This window comes from Myotis myotis, unplaced genomic scaffold, assembly GCF_014108235.1.
Source record: "Myotis myotis isolate mMyoMyo1 unplaced genomic scaffold, mMyoMyo1.p scaffold_m19_p_18, whole genome shotgun sequence".
NCBI classification, from domain to species: Eukaryota; Metazoa; Chordata; class Mammalia; order Chiroptera; family Vespertilionidae; genus Myotis; species Myotis myotis.
In genome coordinates, this window is record NW_023416322.1 from 31,585,493 (window position 1) to 31,605,956 (window position 20,464).

The window sequence follows — 20,464 nt, forward strand, 5'->3', positions numbered from 1 at the left end:
GGGGCCGGGATGAGCGTGAATGGAAGGTAGAATGTGGGTTTCAGCCTGATCCCCAGAGGCCACCCAGAGGGACCCACCTGTGCACAAATTCGTGCACTGGGCTTCTAGTTTCTTTATAAGGAGAAGGAGGAGGAGGAGGAGGAGGAGAAAGGGGGGAAGACTCCTTTTTGTCTTAGTTACCATGACCTAAAAAACAATGTCAATTCTAATCTGTTTTCACAGTTTGTGAAATAAAGGTGAAGAAACATCAGACAAACTACAAAATACCTAACCAGCACTCCTCAACATGGTCAAGTTTAACAAAAACGAGCAAATTCTGAGAAGCTGTCATAATCTAGACAGGCCCAAGGAGACATAGCAACTAATGTGGCATCCTGAACAGGACACTGGGATGGAAAAAGGATGTTGGAAAAAAACAACAATTAAATCCAAATAAAGTATGGACATTAGTTAATAATATAGGCCAATACTGGTTCATTAATTGTGACAAATATACTACAATAAGGTAAGATGTTAACAATGGGAAAAACTGAGTGCAGGGTACATAGCAATGCTATACTATTTTACTATTTTGCAACTTTTCTGTGAATCTAAAACTATTCTAAAATTAAAAGTTTACTTTAAAATTTCTTGATTAAATAAGAAATAGCTTTCATGTTTCTAAGCAGGAAAATGCAAAAGCAGGAAAAATACCAATTCTCCCCAAATTAATTTATAAAACGAATGAAATTCTAATCAAAATAAGTATTCTTCTTAGAAGTGACAAAATTATTCCAGTTTATTTATACAAATAGTCAAATGATAATAGCCAAGAAAATATTTCCCCCCAAAAAATTAGTGGAAGGGGACTTGTACTGATAGACATCAAAGTGTTTTATAAAGCAATAAGAATTTAAAACACAAGCATAGAAAAAGACATAGAGATTAATGGAACAGAGGAAACAGCCAAGAAACCAACCAAGAATATAGAATTTAGTCTATCGTAATTAATTGACAAATAATTTTTTAAAGTGGGGAAGTTAACTATTAAAATTACAAATTAATTTTATTAAAAGTCTAAAGGTAAAAGTAAAAAATTATTAAAAAAATTAAAAATTGCAAAAATATAGGTAACATCTCATGGTAGGCTTTTCAGTGTATAGCACAGGCAAGAGCAACAAGGAAAAATACAATTTTCATGTCCATAGATAGAAAGAAAATTGAAGACCTTACTATATTAAAGAAATCCATAAGAAGTCTTGTACCCCACTAAAACAGGGGGGGGGGAAAGCATGAACAGAAAATTTACTAATGAATGAAGACATCAAAAAATGCTTATCACTAGTAATTAAAGCAGTAAAATTAAAGCCTATCAGATTGGCAAACAATGAAATAATAAGGAATGATAACACCCAGTATTGACAAAGGTGTGTGGAAATAAACGCTCATACAATGCTTGTGGGAGTTAAATTGGGACACTCTTTCAGGAGGACAAGTTGGCAATGATAACAACAATAATAATAGCTGAGAGTTTTGTGCTCACTGTGCACAGGCCAGGATCTAAGGGCTTACCATGTATTGAGCCATATGCATCGCATAGCAACCAACCCAGTAAAGGAGGTTGTTAGTATTCCAACTCACCAGGGAGGAAGCCACGGGCCTGCCAGGCCCTCCAAGGCCATGCGGCTGGCTGATGGCCAAGGGTGTCAGTCCTACGTGGTCTCATTCCAGAACCTGTGTCCTTGCCTGTGCATAAAACATATGGACGTGCTGTGACCCCGGGATCCTGCTTCTAGGAATTTACCCTAAAAAAACGATGGGCAATGTTGAAGAACTTAGATATATAAGGACACTTACTGCAACAACTGTATGAAAGCAGGGAAAAGGCAATAATGTAAACCATCAGCAATAGAACACTGATTAAATAAATTGAGGTATATCCGTGCAATGGAATATTATTCAATCATTAAAACATGGTATAGAAGAATTATGTTATTGTTAAGTGGCTCTTTAAAATAATAAATACAGAATTACATGCTCAAAAATAAACACCAGTGTAACTTAGGCCCACAGGCTTATTTTATTTTACATTGATGTATTCTATATTTTACAAAATGTTCTAAGTAAGCATGCAAAATGTTCTTTGTAATAGAAGGTTACATATACTTTGTTCATTGTTTTAAAATGATAAAGAAGCCCTAACCGGTTTGGCTCAGTGGATAGAGCATCGGCCTGCGGACTAAAGGGTCCTAGTTTCGATTCCGGTCAAGGGCACATGCCCGGGTTGTGGGCTTGATCCCCAGTGGGGGGTGTGCAAGAGGCAGCTGATCAATGATTCTTTCTCATCATTGATGTTTCTATCCCTCTCTCCCTCTCCCTTCTTCTCTGAAATCATTAAAAGTATATTTAAAAATAAAAAAGAGCCCTAGCCGGTTTGGCTCACTGGATAGAGCGTTGGCCTGGGGACTAAAGGGTCCCAGGTTCGATTCTGGTCAAGGACATGTACCTTGGTTGCAGGCACATCCCCAGTAGGGGATGTGCAGGAGGCAGCTGATTGATGCTTCTCTCTCCCTTCCTCTCTGTAAAAAAATCAATAAAATATATTTAAAAAATAAAAAATGAAACTGTTTGTTTCCTGTATCTGATCTGTCATCCTTTCTTTGGTTCTGGTTTTCTGTTTCTATTTCATAAATCTTGTAACATCAGCAGCCTTTGCTATGGGTTCGAGGACGGTATATTAGTAAACAAATAATAATAAACAGTTTTTGACTAAAGCATCACAAGAAACAAAGATAACCATTCATCACAGACACAAACCAGTGAATTCCAACTTAAGTCATGAATACCCCAGCTCTCCCCATGGGCTGCTTCTCAGCACCAAGGAGATGGGGCCAGTCCTCAGTCTCACCCCAGGATGAGGGGCTGCAGGGACCTGGCCTTCCTTTGCTAAGCATCCTCCCAGCCCAGGAAGGGCACTGTGGAAGGAGCTGAATGGGGTGAGGGGGGTGAACCCACACAGCTTGTGAAAATTGGGCAACCAGTAGTGTTCTGTCTGAAGGCCCAGATCCCCAGTCATCTGATTTAAGACCTGTGGTGGGGCAGTCACAAGTGACAGGTTTCCTAAACCACATGGGGTAATGTCATCCAACTTTTGAAGTGTACTGAGCCTTTACTCCTGCCAGGATGGCCCTAGAGCCGTGGTCAGCAAACTGCGGCTCGCGAGCCACATGCGGCTCTTTAGCCCTTGAGTGTGGCTCTTCCTAAGCCTTAGGAGTACCGTAATTAAGTTAATAACAATGTACCTACCTATATAGTTTAAGTTTAAAAATTTTGGCTCTCAAAAGAAATTTCAATCATTGTACTATTGATTTTTGGCTCTGTTGACTAATGAGTTTGCTGACCACTGCCCTGGAGACATGTGGCACTTTCTGGTCTATCAAATACACTGATGCCCATTATGCCATTAGATCCTGCACCAGATCCGCGTGGCCACGTTCTCTGCTGTCTTCCCAGCATCCAGAACTGCACCTGTGTTCATTGAATGGCAATGGACATGGCATCAGATGGACATTCATGGTAATGTGCATCATATATTGTTATCCGGCAAATAAAGAAATCAGTACTGCCCTAGCCGGTTTGGCTCAGTGGATAGAGCTACAGACTGAAGGGCTCCAGATTCAATTCTGGTCAAGGGCATATGCCCAGGTTGCAGGCTCAATCCCCAATAGGGAGCATGCAGGTGGCAGCCGATCAGTGATTCTCTCATCATCTCTCTCTTTCTCCCTCTCTGAAATAAAAAAATATATATTAAATAAATAAATAAATCAGTACCTACTTCTCAGGGTTATTGAGGAGACAAAATCAGGTCCAGTTGTAAAACCCTCATCAAGGTGGCTGGCACACTGTATGGGATAAGTTAAGGTATCAGAAGAACCAAAGAATTCGGGTAGAAGGCATCCCACTCTCCGAACCCCAGAGGTGCGGCTGCCTACAGAGTTCCCAAGACCCAGGGTCCTGCTACAGCAGGCAGCCCTGCAGGGTGGGGTGGGGCTGGACCCCATTTCACCATAGTCCCCTCCACCCATTGATTCCTACAGCTGAGTGGTTAAGAAATCCCTTTTTTTTTTCTCATCACGGAAACTGCAGAAGAAAGGCAGCCCCTGAGGGGCCAGGTTGCCCAACTGCTGAGTGTTACTGGCAGTCAGGCATGTCCTGGGAGCGGTTTTTCCAGAAGGAGAGATGGATATGTGCTGATCTAGGCTTTCCCTTGTGATGAAAGCCATGGGCCCCTCATCTCCCTACCAACCTGGGGGTCCACCCTGCTGCCTCCGCCCTGGGGGACAGGGAGCCTGGAAACACACAGGCTTCCTGGGCCTCCCCACACCCTCCTCCTCAGCAGACACCGAATGGGTATGAGAATGAGCATTCCGCAGCTGCCCAAGGAGATGCTCCAGGGGAAACTGGGCGTCATAAGCTCCACTCCCTTCCCCTGGCCCTCGAGGATGAGGACCAAGCCGGGGCCTGGACCCCTCAGGGCTCCACATGAACACGCACTCACACCTGCCCGGCCGGAGGCACCTCCTCAGCCACCCTGCGCCTTCATTTACTCAGCTGCACGATGGGAGAAGCAATGCCAAAATCACAAGTTAGTTTAAGGATTAAGTGAAGCAGCTCTGTGCTCGTCAGGACAAAGGCATTCAAGGATTTGTTTGTTCCACAGGACATGGTCAGACAGGCCAAGGTCACCAGTCAAACCCGGTCATCACTTCCTGGGGCCCCCGCCAGCCCTGCCTGGTCCCCAGCTCCACTGTGCTCTCTCTCTGACAAGCCCACTGCCACCTCATTCAGCTTTTCGCTGGGATGCCAATATTGGAAGAGACAGCTTGGTTTGGAAATTTAAGATATAATCATGCTTCTTTCTTTCCTAAAAGTCCTTGGTGGCTGTTTGTATCCTTGAAGGTAAAAGTCAAAACTCCTAAATATGGCTTTCCGCCCCCTCCGTGATACGACTTGCCTTGCTCTCCACCCAGGCATGTGCCCTCCCTAAGAGCTGTCCTGCAGGATCCTGCAGTGGCCTGTAGGTGTCCTGCTGCGTCACACCCAGGCCTTCGTGCCTGCTCTTTCCTCTGCCTCGAATTCCTCCCCCACCCTCATAGTCCCTCTGACATATTCTGGGCTCAAACTCTATAAGGACCCCACCACACTTTGTATGTCCTTGTGTGCCAACCTGTAGTGCAATCATTGTTCTAATGTCCATCCTCTGTGCAATAATGGGGGATCCTGGAGGGGTGGGGCGGAGAGAAGTGTGCCTTCCTCATGTCTATCTCCAGCTTCCATCCCAGAGTAAATGTTGTGAGGGCCTGGGTGCCATTTCCTCCTGGCCCCTGTAGAATTTGCTGGGTCAGAAGGCAATTCCTCTTTAGTCCGCCTCCAACACGCCAACAGCTCAACCCAAGATCTCTCACCTTCAAGTCTCAGGTACCGGGCCCCCCATCAGTCTCTTTCCTGGGCGCCCAGCATAACTCAGCTCCTCCCCCACCTGCTTCTGCTCCAGCACAAGTGGGAATTTCTATGCATCCATATTTGCATTTAACTATATTTGCATTTATGTTATGTGTGTATAGACACCGGGTTGCTAATTATGACAACCTATGTCCCCTCAAAGTTTAAGAATGTGGTCTGTGGCTATAGAACAGAATAGGGTAGATTGTTCAACCAAGGCTTGACATGCCAGTTTCCTTACCATTTTGTTAACAGAAGCAAAATGAACGCCCCAGACATGAGCTCCATCACCATCTGAGGGTAGTAAGAGTAAAGGTAACCATAATTCTCTGGCCCTAATCATCACCAATAGCCCCAGAATAATGCTAGCATTTATTGACTGTTTTATATGTGCTGATTGGAGTACTAAGAGGATACATGGACTGACTTAGCCTCCCCACCTGTGTAAAGGATCTGTCACTTAGGGCTTGAGACCCCAAGTAATTGCATGGCTTCTTTCTGCCTCCATTTCCTCAAGGGTAAAATGGGGACCCCGGTGGAGAGGTCACCCAGTAGGAGTGTGAGGCCATATCCCAGTGGTGGAAGAAGGCCTCACCAGCCACACCTGGCCCAACACCCCCACAGACACCGAGCCCTGCTGAGGGACACTTATCCTGTTCTGCCAGGCTCAGGAATCAGAAAACAATTTATTTAAAAGAAAAACAATCGTTGTGCCTCTAATGGCCTGTCCAAACAGAGTAAACACAACAGCCGTGGCATCTCTGGAACTCTGTGGCATTTCTGAGACTCATTCCAGCAAAGACAACAAATAATTTGGACTTGAACCAGGCTAATTCCATTTCCATCAGCCAAGGGTTTGGCTGAAGCACCTCTATTGTCTCATGTTTGATTCACTGGGGAATTAGGCACCATTAGCAGCAATTAATGTTACCCTGCTCTTGTGTCTTCCTGGTGCCTTCCTCTGGATTGTATTAGGTTTCCAAGACCTAATGCTACGCTGAAAAAGGCCTGGGTTAAGTGTGGCATCTACTCTTATATGTCCTGTCTGTAGCCTAGTCGTAAGTGGTGATGATAATGATGGTAGTGGCACCAGGATGGGCTCCCAAGCAGGGCTGGATGACTTCCTCACCAGGGCAAGCTCCTCTTCCAATGAAATAACATTCTCCTGGGACCAAACGCAGATACATCCTTGGTTATGATGTCCCCCATCAGTTTGTTTAACCCACACTTATAGGACACCACTGCATGATGGACACCGGACTAAGTACTAGAGGTCTGATGATCTAGAAGTTTCGGTTCTACCCTCAAGGAGTTCTTAGTCCAGTGAGGAAAACCTACACTAATATATATTGTAAATATATTATGAAAATGATTATTTTTCCTTAAATAATAAGCCCAGAATGTTATAAGGGCTCAGGAAGGAGTCACATAACCTAGTGTTGGAAGAGGCTTCTTGGAACAGGTAATACCACGCGTGGTGGGGAACCTCCTTTACATTCAACCCAAAGCAAGAGTAACTGGGAGTCCGAAAGCCTGGGCTTCCCCTGCTGACGGGAGGCCCAACAGTCTCCCCTATTCTATTATGGAAGCTTAATACACCAGCTTTAATTTCAGTTTCTTAGGGTTCCTCCGAGAGCTCGATCTGGAAGATCCCCAAGACTGATGGACCAAACCAGCAAAGTGACCTTCGGACCCAAAGTTGTCTTGGGCTGAACTCTCTACATGCTCCCTCAACCCAATGCCAGTGGCCTCAATGTGAGAAGATCCACCAAACAAGGGGCCAGTCAGGCTGTCAGCATTTTTGTGCGAGGAACTCTAGGATTTTGGAAACACTAGTTCTTCCCTCATGGAGTTCACAGTCCTACCAAAGCGAGGGGGAACTTTGGAGATGAGCCATTCCAGACCTCTCACAGTGTAGATGAGGAAGCTGAGGTCAGATAGTGTGGAGTGATCTGCCCAGCATTTACATAAAGCCCAGTCCTTGTCCCCACTGGGCTAGAATGCGTTTCACAAAGGCAGGGGAATGTCTGTGTGTGTGCATGCGAGTCTCTGTCTATACCAGCGGTTCTCAACCTGTGGGTCGCGACCCCTTTGGAGGTCGCACGACCCTTTCACAGGGGTCGCCTAAGACCATCGGAAAATACATATATAATTACATATTGTTTTTGTGATTAATCACTATGCTTTAATTATGTTCAATTTGTAACAATGAAAATACATCCTGCATATCAGATATTTACATTACGATTCATAAGAGTAGCAAAATTACAGTTATGAAGTAGCAACGAAAATAATTTTATGGTTGGGGGTCACCACAACATGAGAAACTATATTAAAGGGTCGCGGCATTGGGAAGGTTGAGAACCACTGGTCTATACGATTGTGTGACAGCTAGACAGCTCTCAGAAAACATCTGCTGACACTGACGCTGGTGCAGAATTGTATCGCACGGGATAACAGAGTTTCATAAGGATGGAGATGGGAGCCAGACAGACCTGGCTGTAACCCTGGCTCATTTACTTCTGAGCATATCACTTTGGGCAAGTTCTTTAAGCTCCTCAGACCTCACTTCTGTCATCTATAAAATGCAATACTAGTCCCACAGGTGCTCAGGGTTTTATTTTATTTTTTAAATCCTCTCCCAAGGACATGCTTAGAGAGAGAAAGGGAGGGAGGAAGGGAGGGAAGGAAGAAGGGAAGGAAGAAGAGAGAGAGAGAGAGAGAGAGAGAGAGAGAGAGAGAGAGAGAGAGAGAGAGAGACCAATCAGTTGCCTTCTGTAAGTGCTCCAACAAGGGATCGAACCTGCAACCTAGGTATGTGCCCTGACAGGAATGGAATCGGCAGCCTTTCAGTATACAGGACGATGCTCAACCAACTGAGCCACTCCGGCTGGGCGGTGATGAGGTTAAATGAAGTAACAGGTGGAGAGCAATTAACATAGTGCTTGGCACACAGTGTGTGCCCAACAAACAGTAGTTGCTGTCATTAGTAACAAAAGCACTAAGTACTGAATGAGTGCCTCAGAGAAGAGCATAGAAGAGAATTGGACAAAGGGGACAAGGCTAGCCAGACCCTTAATTCAACATCAACCACCGGGAAGGGGAAGGCAAACCCACTGGAGAAAATCTGCCCCTGAAACATTCCTTTGGTCAATTCTCCACCCTCAACCCCTCATGGACACCTGACATTTTCCCATAAGATCATCATCCTTTTGACTATAATTCTGAACCTTATAAATTGTGTGCCCCTGGATGAAGGCCCACTTTTGCTTGTTTGTTTTTCATTTTAAGAAACACATCAAAAAGAAATGCATTAGTTTTTTCAGCTCTTTCCATTTTAATTATTTTTCAATTATGAAGCCCCACTCTGAACTACTACCCAATGTCTACACTCTAATTTAAATACACTCAGTTCACCATCATTTAATTAAATACCTACTATTGTTCAGCAGTTTTTCTTAATAATAGACCTTGTTTAATCCTTATGACATCCACATAACATAGGCAAAGGAAATCCATTCTACACATAAATAGTTTCAGAAGGTTGAGTAACATGATGTGTGGGCCCATGGCTAGCGAGTGATAACACCAGGATTCCACCTGTCAGCTCCTGAATGGCCATCTCCCTCAGGTCCAGCGCCCATCTCAGCAGGGAGAGAGCTGGGCTTCTGAACCTTCCCCTGCCCACAGGTGAGCATGGGGTAGGACTCCTGCACCACAATCTGATTTCCCAAGGGGGTATCTGGAACCTCCAAAGGAAAACAGCAGGGCCCGTGTTGTAGTCGAGGGTTTTGGAAACCTCAGTCATTCACTTCCCTCCTTCAGTTTTTCCCATATTCCATGTACCACCTGTATTATTATTTAACACGTTTCTCTAGATCAACTCACTCTTTTTTTTCCTTCACTAAATTTATTTTATTTATTTATTTATTTTTTTAATATATTTTATTGATTTTTTACAGAGAGGAAGGGAGAGGGATAGAGAGTTAGAAACATCGATGAGAGAGAAACATCCATCAGCTGCCTCCTGCACATCTCCCACTGGGGATATGCCCGCAACCCAGGTACATGCCCCTGACCGGGATCAAACCTGGGACCTCTCAGTCCGCAGGCCGACGCTCTATCCACTGAGCCAAACCGGTTTCGGCCACTAAATTTATTTTAAAAGGTATATTACTGAAATATTATTCCTTTTACCTCATTCTAAGCAATAGTATCCATTAAAAGTATAAATGATAAAAGGTGTTTGTTCTAATACACATTAAAAGTGGTGCACTGGGCCCGGGCCAGGTGGATCAGTTGGCTGAGCATCATCCCATACACCAAAAGGTTGCAGATTTAATCCCCGGTTGGGTCACAGGGAGGCAACCAATTGATGTTTCTCACATGTTTCTTTCTCACTTTAATGTTTCTTTCTCTCTCTCCCTCTCTCTCTAAAATCAATTTAAAAAACACACCAAAAGCATATCCATGGGTGAGGATTTAAAAAAGTGGTGCATAGCTATAAACATTTCTGGAAAATATATCAAATTTTATAAAAATATCACCTTTATATACTATTCACGGCTTGAAGAGATAATAAAGTTTTACTTTGACAATCTATCCACATTAACAAATAAATGAAAATATTAAACCCATTAAGATCTTTCAAAGATCAAAAATAACTTTTTAATAACATTTTATTCATTCCCTTTGCAAAGTACCATCCATTATTTTACATGTGTAAAATAATTGTTTTCTCCCTCTATCCACAGTCTTCAAATGTAAATAAATCCTTTTTTAAGGGAGGGGCAATGGGGAGGACTCTTTTTTCCTCCCTATTCATTCTCAAATGCTCAAATGAGTGGTTTATATTTCCAGATTCCATTTCCTAATCTTTTCTCCCAATTAGAAATGTCCACTCCATAGCCCAGGGTTGGAATTTAGTTCTCTCCTATATTGACCCAATAATTGTGAGGTTGGTATTATTTTATATCCTGTTTTTTGATTGGATTTATTGGGTGGCATTGGTTATATAGGTTTCAGGTATAGGATGCTATAATACATCATCTGTGTGTAAATTGTATTGTGTTCATTGCCCCACATATTCTGCATTAAGGTCACGTACTTGCTCCAAATTCCAAGACTAACAAGAAAAGAACTCAGGATTCAAATACCTGTTCTAGCACAAACTCTACTGTTCTCCTAAAGAAAATAAAAGAAGTGATGCAGAGCTATTAAATAAGGAAGGCTGTGATTCGCCCGGGCAAAGCACACCTCACTTTATGTGACTCTTCCATAATCCAGGGGGATTATGAGGAATGAAATGTCCTAATTAATCATGGAGAGCAATTAAAACCATGAGTAAGTCAGTCAGATGTTAATATCACAGTCATCTTGATAATCAAACCACACCAATAATTCAGAAAACCTTTCTGACATCCATGTAAAAACTTCTAAAACTATGTAGTCTCGATTATCTCCCCCCTTTGGGGACCAAACAGGCCCTATAAAATTTTGGAGTTGCCAGAATTAGATCAGAAAACCCACAGTTGGGGAGGATGGGAAAGTCATTTATTCTCACTAAACTTGAACCAGTGGCGTTACAAATCCTGAAACAAATCTGTCCTTCCTCTCCCTCCCTCTCTTCTCTACTTCTTTCTATCTTTAAATTTTCTTTCCCAAACACAGTTTACATCCAATATTATTTTGTATTAGTTTCAGGTGTACAGCAGAGTGGTCAGACAATCATATACTGTACAAAGTGTTTCCCCTGATATTTCCAGTACCCACCTGGTACCATCCATATTTATTACAATATTGTTGACTATATTTCCTATGCTATCTTCCTTCCTTCCTTCCTTCCTTCCTTCCTTCCTTCCTTCCTTCCTTCCTTCCTTCTTTCTTTCCTTCCTTCCTTCTTTCCTTCCTTCCTTCCTTCCTTCCTTTCTTTTTCTCTCAATGAATATTGACTCAGTGCCTGGTATGTCCACAGGCTCCAGGTTTACCAAGAGCTGCAGGCCACTCCTGCCCTCCAGGGGCAAACAATCTTGTCAGGGAGGTGAAAATAGGACAGGCGCTTAATGTCCTCCCCACCTAGATTAAAATACCTGACATCCAGGCCACTGAGGATTCCAGAAGTAGGCATTCATTCATCCATCCATCCTATCAGCATTCACTGTGGGCTGCGCCAGGCCTTGTGCTGGATGCTGGAGATGCAAGACAATGATTGAACAAGGTTGCCCTTCCAAGGAGACCTCAGTCTAGTGGAAGACAGGATCCCTGTGCTGGAAGATGCTCTCTCCATCAAACTGGGTGTTAGGAACGGCTTCTTAGAGGTGATATTGGGTGCTGTATTGAAAGTCAGTCGAAGTTAGACAAATGAAGGAAAGAAGACATTCACAGATTCGAGGAAAAGCTATGAAGGCATTGAGTGCAGCCTGGCTCAACGGGGGTATGGGTTGTCTGGAGCAGAATGCTCCTGTAGGGAACTAATCAGACGTGGGCAGAGCCTGGGCCACAACGGGCCTTTAGGACTAAGAAATCTGGGTTTCAATCTAATGTGGGGGCACTAACGATGTTTAGCAGAAGAATGACATAATCAGGGCAAATCCACTGCCACGGAGAATGATGTGAGTTAGTTCCACACAATGCAGTTGCTGTGGGCACCGAGGGCTGGCTGACAAGTGAGAATCAGAGAGCATCCCTGGGGCTTGGGAAGAGTGCCCGCAATCCCGTGTCTTCCCAGGAAAGGGGGGGCAGGTTCTGTGAGAAAGAGTCGGGTGTGAGGAGAGATATTAAACCCTATGGAGGGCAGGGCTTTGGAGGAGAGAAGACAGACCTACATATACACACATCACACACACACTTACACACATACTCACATGTACACACAACACATAGATATATACATATGCACACATATCACATGGAAGCATACATATGCATACATATAATGGCAATATGAGAGCCAAAGTCCAAACCCGGCCAAACCTGCCCACAGTTTTCCCTGCTTTCCGATCCTCACTCTAAGCCCGCTTCTTCCAAGGTGCTCCCAGTTGCTCTTTTCTCTGCATCTCCTTGTCCCGTTGGCTCTTGGCTGGCATTGCACTCAACATCCTACCTGACTTCTCCAAATTCCTACTGAACTGTTGACTCCTTCTCTGCCCCATCCCCATACCTCCTCACATACACTAAACAGTTGCTTCTGACCACACAACCCTAGGAAATCCTGGACCGGAAGTCTGTGAAGAGATGGCATTTGAGGAGACAAGATGAAAACAACCTTTGGGGGAAAACGATGACTCTGTGGTCTTAGAGAGTCTTGGGGAAACTGAGTCACCAGGTTCTGCACAAGGAGAATCAGGGGAGACGAGAAGTAAAGGGTTGGGGGTTCCTCATATAACAAACCTTTCTCCTCACTTACTATGTGGCCACACTGTGCACCTGAAGGAAGATAAAGTCCCTGAGAGACAACCATGACATAACGAAATTCAATAACAAGTCCTCAAGGGTACAGAGGTCAAGGGACAACTGGAAGGTCTAAGTGCTAACAACAGGAGTGGGCACTAGAGCACAACCATTAAAATGAATGGTTACAGAGACTATGAAGGGACATAGAAATATGGGGGTCACATGGAAAATGTCACATGGAAAATCAGCACCCAAAATCGAGCGTTTATATATAGGGGAAGTATGCATAAAAAGAAAAAAAGAGCAATGTAAAAAGAGTTACCTAAACTTTAACATCAGTTGTATTTGGATACTGGAATTATGAGTGACTTTTTTTTCTTTGCTTTTCAGTTTGTACTGAGGCCACCTTTTCTTTCTTTACATTTTTACAGCAGAATGACCTCCTAGAAGATTAGGGGGCAGTTCCCCCCACCCTAGGGGAATCACTGCCAAGGAGCACTGAGGAGCCAAATTAATCCTTCTCTGGATTCAAAATGACATAGACTAATTATAGGAAAATCTAAAGCAACCCAGCCTGCCCACATGCCTTTCTTAACCCCCTGCAATTATACCCACCTTGGGTAATGACACTCTGCAAGGTTGCTCATAACCCAGCCAACTTTCCTCACCGGTCCCCTTGCTGCACCCTTCCCTCCTCCTCCACACTCAGCTCTGGCCAGGAATCCTCTTGGAGAGAGAAGTCCCCCTAATGCCCCTGATTTGAGCCCGAGGTTGGCGCCTGGGGAGGATGAGAGTCTGTGCTCTTTCCCAGCAGCTCATGGTCTTGTCATCCCATCTGGTTCCTTCCTTGTCACTGCCTCTGCCCCTCCTCATCTCTCTTTCCTCTGTTTAGAGAGGGGCCATGGGAGGAGGGGCCCAAAGGAAACCTGCAGGGAATAAGTCAGATGGCCTTCATAGGTGAAGACGCTGAGGCCTGGGAGACAGCGCCTTGCCCAAGCTCGCAGGCCATTGGCGCTGGGGCCGGGTTTAGAGCACAGGCCCGACAGGACCCCAAAACCTTCTCAGAAGAGAGAAGATTCTGATCCCTCCCGTTCAGAACACACCGGAGGCTAGCAAACCTCACAGCCTCCCTGGTGCTGCTTCAGGTCCGGCCAGAAAGCTGACCACTGGGCCGTGGGAGGACAGCGTCACTGGAAAGCCATGATCCAAGAGATACTCTGAAAAACAGGAAGCAGAGACAATGGGAGAATCAGGCACTTTGGGTGAAAGGTGGGGGATGGACAGGGAGAGCAGTTTGCCATGGACAATTGATTTAAGCTACTTTCCATGGAAAACTAAATCAGATTACATTTGTCCTTGGATATGAGACCAAATTCTCGTCACCTCTTTGGCTAATCAACAAATATTTAGCAAATATTCACGTGGAGGCCCAGCCCTGAGTTAGATTGGAATAATAAGATTTAAACAGGATCTGCTCTTGCCTGGATGGCCCTTTTAGCCAGAAGGGAAGGCTCTAGAAATCTGTTCCATATTTGGGCAGTGGCTTCATAGGCCATCACCTCAGAAGTCTCTGAGCACATGGAGAAACCCAAAGGAAGTCCATAAAGACCTAGCAACCAAGTCATTACAGTTTCCACCCTGTTAAGCAGTGGGAAGATTTGTCCCAAGTCATCTACCTAACTTCCACAAGTTCAGCTATTGAAATAAGGAGTATCATTTGAAGAATGAAGGATAACCAGCAAGTCAGAGGAACAAGGTTTACTGGTCAAGACACAGACTGGATCCAGATTCTGGTTTTCAGTAGTAAATTCTAGTTACCAGTCGGTGGGTGAGAGAGGAGTCACACCACAGCCCACAGCAGCCTCAGGGGGATTCCCAAATGCAGCACTTAAGGATCAAAGTTGACTTATGACCTACCCAAAGGTCATGACTACAGGGATGATAACAGTCTAAACATTTTTATTCATTTTCTTTTTGCTGGACAACTACCAAATGCTGTGGTTAATTTTTGACATCTTCCTTCTCCAAAACAGATATTCCTAATAGGAAGCCTGTAATAATTGAATGTGCTCATCTCATTTGCTTCTTTTTTCCCCAAGAGGGCCACAGTGGGAGGAAGAAAATGAATTAAGAACAAAAGTGAAAGCATTCCATGGGTGTTTGTGTGAGAACAGAGAATAAAAATGTAAGAAAAGGGGGAAAAACGTTGTGAACTTCAGAGATAGAAGAGAGCGAACATCGCAGTGTGGTATAGAGATTCGGTGGCATTTTTATTTCTTTTGTGAATCCCATTTTACATCTTAAGAGAAGTCCAGGCTTCAATCAGTTATACTTATCTCCATCATTCAAGGCATTTGCATCTTTTTTAAAAATTGGGTTTGAAACCAAAACAGAAAGGGCACTTGTCTTGTCAGTGACCCAGCAAAGGAGAAGCACATTGACGTTAGTTATCTCTGTTAAAGCTTTAAGCCGAAGAGCCTAAAAGGCGATGGGTTTCAAGTGTTTGTGCTTTTTCTTTTGTCACATTGATTACCAGATTCCATTGCCTCGGGATCCAATTAAAACAGCATGGATTAGCCACCCCTGGATTTCAGTGGACTGGCTGGTCAAGGACTGGCTGGTCAAGGAGCCAACATTCTTGGACCACCCTGCACACAATCCTGCGAGGCCTCATGAGACCCTGCCTGACCAAGAGCAGGACTGGAGCCCACAAGGACTGCTCACTGCTCCTCCCTGTTGGTAAAGCTTGCGTATGAGCTCAGGAGGTAGGCCCTGAGCCTTCAGGCTCTCCGCAGTTGCCCATCTGTGAAAGGGCCTTGTGAAATCAGCAATTTACTTCCAGGCCCAGAGGCTAGAGCGCCCAGGCCCAGCTCATCAATAAATACTTTTACTGTCATTTTTAACTACTCCCTGGTCTCGCTGCCAACACTGGAAGTTCTCTTGCCAGGAGAAAGCAGAAAGTCACACCCTGAATCTATAGTGGATCTCGGGGAAGGAGGGGGAAGGAGGAGGTGCTGGGGAAGGGGAGCTGAGATCCTGGTTTAGTCTTAGCTTTGGGAAGTAGTTTAGCCTGTCTGGGCCTTGAGTTTTTCATCTATCTTTGCAAATGTTGGGCTTTCTTGGACGATCTCTGCATGTCCTTCCAGCTCCTGAGTCTCCCAGTGCATGGAATTGTCCCTCAGGAGCTGGGAGCATCCATGAGAGCAAATTCTGTTCCCTGTCTCCCAGAGGGCAAGGACTGGAGCCCGACTGGGCATCATCCCTTCATTCTGCCTATACTGTACTGACCTAAAAAGAAGAGCTACAGAGTGCTTGCAAAAAATGCAAAGTTTAAGATCAGAAGATATGAGTCTGAATTCTGGCTTTGCCACTTCACGGCTGTGGGAGTTTGAGAATCCCATTAGCCTCTATGAGCCGCTTCCCATTTGGGAAATGAGGATATAATATCACTGAGCACACAGGACTGTTGTGAGGAATAAACAAGACACACATGTGACAGCAGTCCATGAACTGAGAGTCTGTCCACATGGGAAGCAGCTGAGCCAGGCAAGCACGTCCCAGGGGCACTGCTCACCCTGCATGCTAGCCCACAAGCCATGTGGGAACTCATGAACCACTCAGCTGTGGTCCTCCTCCACGCAAAGAGCCACGGGAGAACCTGAAAGGGTCTCAAGAGTCCACACGTTCTGGTCAAGCCCCAGGGGGTATAAACTCTATGAAACTTAGGCCGCAGAGTAAAGAACCAATGAAGACCATCCTCTCAAGGACAGTTATAACTTGAAAAAGGAGACAAGGCTACTCTGGGTGTGTGATTTGCAGGCTGGAACCAGTACACTTGTTCCTTACAGTCCTGAAGAGGGAAAGTGGCCAGGGAGATGGAACCAGTGGGTGGGATGAACCTCTCAGGAAGCTTCCTGGGGAAGGAGTTCCAGAGCTGTCAGCCACTCGGGACCTGGCCTCTCCCAGACCTCTAAGCTGCTCTCCCCACTTAGCCACTGTTATGCCCAGATTTCAAGACCCCCCAAAGATCCACCAGGGAGCACCAAATCCGATGCAAAAGCAGAGAGTCTTTAATACAAGCTCGCTTGGTCCCCTCCCCCCCCCCCCCCGCCTCCATTACTGGATGCAAGAGAGAGCCCCGAGTTCCAAGAGAACAAAGGTTATATAGGGCTAGTTATTTGGGTGGGCTTAGGGGGTGACGTGGGTTACAGAGATTGGTCATTTAGGTCAGGGTTTTTCATCAGGGTCTTACAGCACAAAGGTCAGGAAGTTCTGAGGCTTGGGCCGTCCCCCACTATAGCCTTATCAGGACTTTAGCTGCATTCCTGGAGCTTCATTGGTCCACTCAGGTGGTGGTTGGGGAAGTTAGGTCAATACCGGCATTCTTGTGGTCACTCAGAAAAGGAGGGGGCTTGGGCTGAGGGCCCAGCCCTACAAGGCAAGATAGGGGAGAGAGAGGGGAGTATGTTTCTGCTTTGTCCTTTCACCACCAGAGTCAGCCACCTCTTCACACTGCTCACCCAGGAGGGCTGGAGAGAGGGGAGACAGGGAGCCAACAGGGGGCCGAGCTCTGAGATACCTCTCAGGCCCAGCGTCTAAGAGAAATAAACGATGCTACAGGCTTGCAAACTCTACGCCTGCCCTGTGTTCATTTTCTTTACAAACCACCTGTTGCCATTTTCCCCTCAATTACGACTTTGTGAGCATTCGTGCATAGCTTTAGATACTCAAAGACTGTGATGAGTGGGCTTCTATCAGATTGAGGGTCCCCAAACTTAAGAGCTGTAATCGTCCCTCAGACAGAGGATTGCCTGGGCACAGTGACCATGTGTCCCTCAAACCCGGGCTGTTAGCCAACGGGAAGCCAGAATCCCCTTCAACTCCACCAGGTTTTACAGAGCGCCTATGAATGCCTCGCACCACACAGGGCACTGTGAAACATCTGCTTTACGGCTGTCCCCTCTAAGGACACATGTCCAGGCAGGAATTGTGTCCTCCTCTGTCAGGCTGCAGCTCTCAGACATGCCCGCAAGCACATTGTAAGGTTACATGTCTAAAGGCCATACGTCGTAAAAGCCTGGCCTGCCAAGTCTTACAAAACTTCAAATACCTAAGTGTAGTAATTCTACAAACTCCCATCATTTCCTCACTGATATGCTGCAATGAGATCACCAGTTGCTGTCCACATAGATGGCCCATTGGGACTTCTGGTCCAGAGGGTAAAATGGGGAAGCAGGGTCGTGTAGTCACAACCCAGGCAAGGTTAACTCAGGCTGAGAGCCACAGGGCCAGCACTGCTCTCGGCACTATGTTATATCAGCCTTTTCTGCAAGTTAACAAAGTAAATGGACTAGTTAGGTTTTTCTTATTATATGCTCTGTAGGGTGGCAGAGGCACACAAGGAGTTACCCCCTACCCAAATATACCAAGGAGATCCATGCACAGCTTTGAAAGCCTTCGGCCTCTTCCCTGATGCTTAGCGTAGTGCCCAGTATACTGGCGTTGGCTATACTCATGAAAAAGCATTAGGCTCTTCAACCTGATAGAATTAAAAAAAAAAAAACACACATATCTTTCTTAGAACATAAATCCTCCAAATTAGCATGGGTAGTTTGAAGATTATTAGCTCTTTGAGGTCACCTGCACTTGAGGTGCCTAAACTTTTTAAAAAATATATATTTCTTTATTCATTTCAGAGAGGGAAGAGGGAGAGAGAGATAGAAACATCAATGATGAGAATCATTGATCAGCTGCCTCCTGCACGCCCCCTACTGGGGATCGAGCCCACAATCCAGGCATGTGCCCTTGGCCAGAATCGAACCTGGAACCCTTCAGTCCTCAGGCCGGTGCTCTATCCACTGAGCAAAACTGGCTAGGGCAAGGTGCCTAAACTTTGCAATTTCATAGAGAAATAACATCACTCTCAATATATATATATAATTTTTTTCATTTTTGACAAGGACATGAAAGAAACAAGTACAATTTCCTAACACTTTTAAAAGAAATGATATTTTAACAACAAATAAAGGTAGGAAGGCCATGATTTCAGAATGAAAGGTTTTCCTTCTCAAGCACGCACTGCTGACTATTCTTTCCCTTACATTTCCCTGAGAACTAAAGAACACACAAAGGGACAACATGGGCCCACAGAGCAGTACTAGAACCATGGTTCACACAGGCTCCTCTCTCCAGTACAGCCCAACTGAAAAAACTGTTTTGTACCCATGGCAATCATCTATTTGGCAGCTGTTTCCCTCCAAAATCTCCATGTGCTTCAGCTACAAACTAAGAAACCTGCCTTTTCAACAGGCCCTACCATCTCCCTCCTGCCATTATCTAAGGAGGGAGTCCCTGTGTTCACCGGGGTTCGTGCTGTCCACACGAAAACGGGTGCCACCAGTTTCTAAAGGTCTTAATCAGGATCATTTGCTTCATTAAAACTCCACCTTAATTAAGCACCAATTTATTATTGGAGCTGTCATTGCAACACATATTGGGTGGAACAAAGTTCAAATGCGGCATCTTAAACAATAGCAATTGAGTTCCAGTGATGAAAGAAGGGGGAGCATGCTGTTCTGCATACACAGAGCGATGGTACCGGCCCAGGGTCAAGAGGAAAGTTTTATTTTCCTAGACAAGAGCTTGCCTCAAGTCATCCACGGACTCCCTCCTGAGCTGGGGGTCCAAGGGTAGTCCAAGTTAGAGGTAAGAATGTGTTGTTATGAGAGGAAACAATAAAAAGAACAGCATCACCCCCACACTTTGCATACAACTATGTTCTCTTGACAAGCCTAGGAAACAGGTGTTACTATTCCTATCTGATGGGCAAGGTAACTGAGCGTGTTCATTCAACAAATACTTACTCAGAGTCTCCTGTGTATGCAGGCGCCAGATAAGGTGCTGTGACTTTGTCAAGGTGACACAGCTGGCAAGTACCAAAGGGGGCACCTAAACCCAGACACCTAACCCCAAGTTTATTCATTCCATGGCTGTCTCTTAGGCTGAGGTCATTGTTGCCACACAAGACCACAGGACACCAAAGCCAAAGGGCTGTGGTGGCAAGGACCACATGGTTGATCTCTAGCTGGCTCCTTTGCAAGGAAAGTCAGTATCGATTACCAATTGTCCCAGGAACAAACCGAAGTAGCCACCAATGTCCCATTACAGTGGGGCCTTGACTTACGAGTTTAATTCATTTCGTGATGGAGCTCATAACTCAAATTACTCATATGTCAAATCACAAAGTGAACGAGTGAGACACGTGATGCTGGGCTGATGTTGTGGCGTTCACTGTGACGTTTGCTGCGCCAACTAGCGGTGGGGTATCTGAAGCTGGCTGGTAACCCGAATTTTAGCTCGCAACTCAAAGCAAAAAATCGGCCGAGAGATGGCTCATATCTCGAAAAACTCGTTAGTCGGGACACTCGTAAGTCAAGGCCCCACTGTAGTTACAGCAGTATCCACGGTGTACAACCCCGAATTGGGTGCAAGGATTTCATTCACTGTCTCAAGCCGGTGGGCAAGACAGAAACATCCCAGCAAAGCACAGGAGACCCTGGGGGAGAAACATTTGTCAAAAGAGGAGCAAGCT

The 20,464-nt window shown here is 45.2% G+C and overlaps 1 long non-coding RNA gene across 2 annotated transcripts; it reads right to left on the minus strand.

Annotated features, from left to right (window-relative positions):
• Positions 1–450: 450 nt before the first annotated feature.
• Positions 451–14,084, minus strand: LOC118673777. 2 transcript variants are annotated; one of them, XR_004973468.1, is made up of 3 exons: positions 11,571–14,084; positions 3,815–3,881; positions 451–1,784 (listed from the first exon to the last, which is right to left on the minus strand). It is a non-coding gene; the product is annotated as an uncharacterized LOC118673777 (long non-coding RNA). The 2 variants fall into 2 exon arrangements; XR_004973469.1 differs by lacking the exon at positions 11,571–14,084 and adding an exon at positions 4,540–4,752.
• Positions 14,085–20,464: the final 6,380 nt, after the last annotated feature.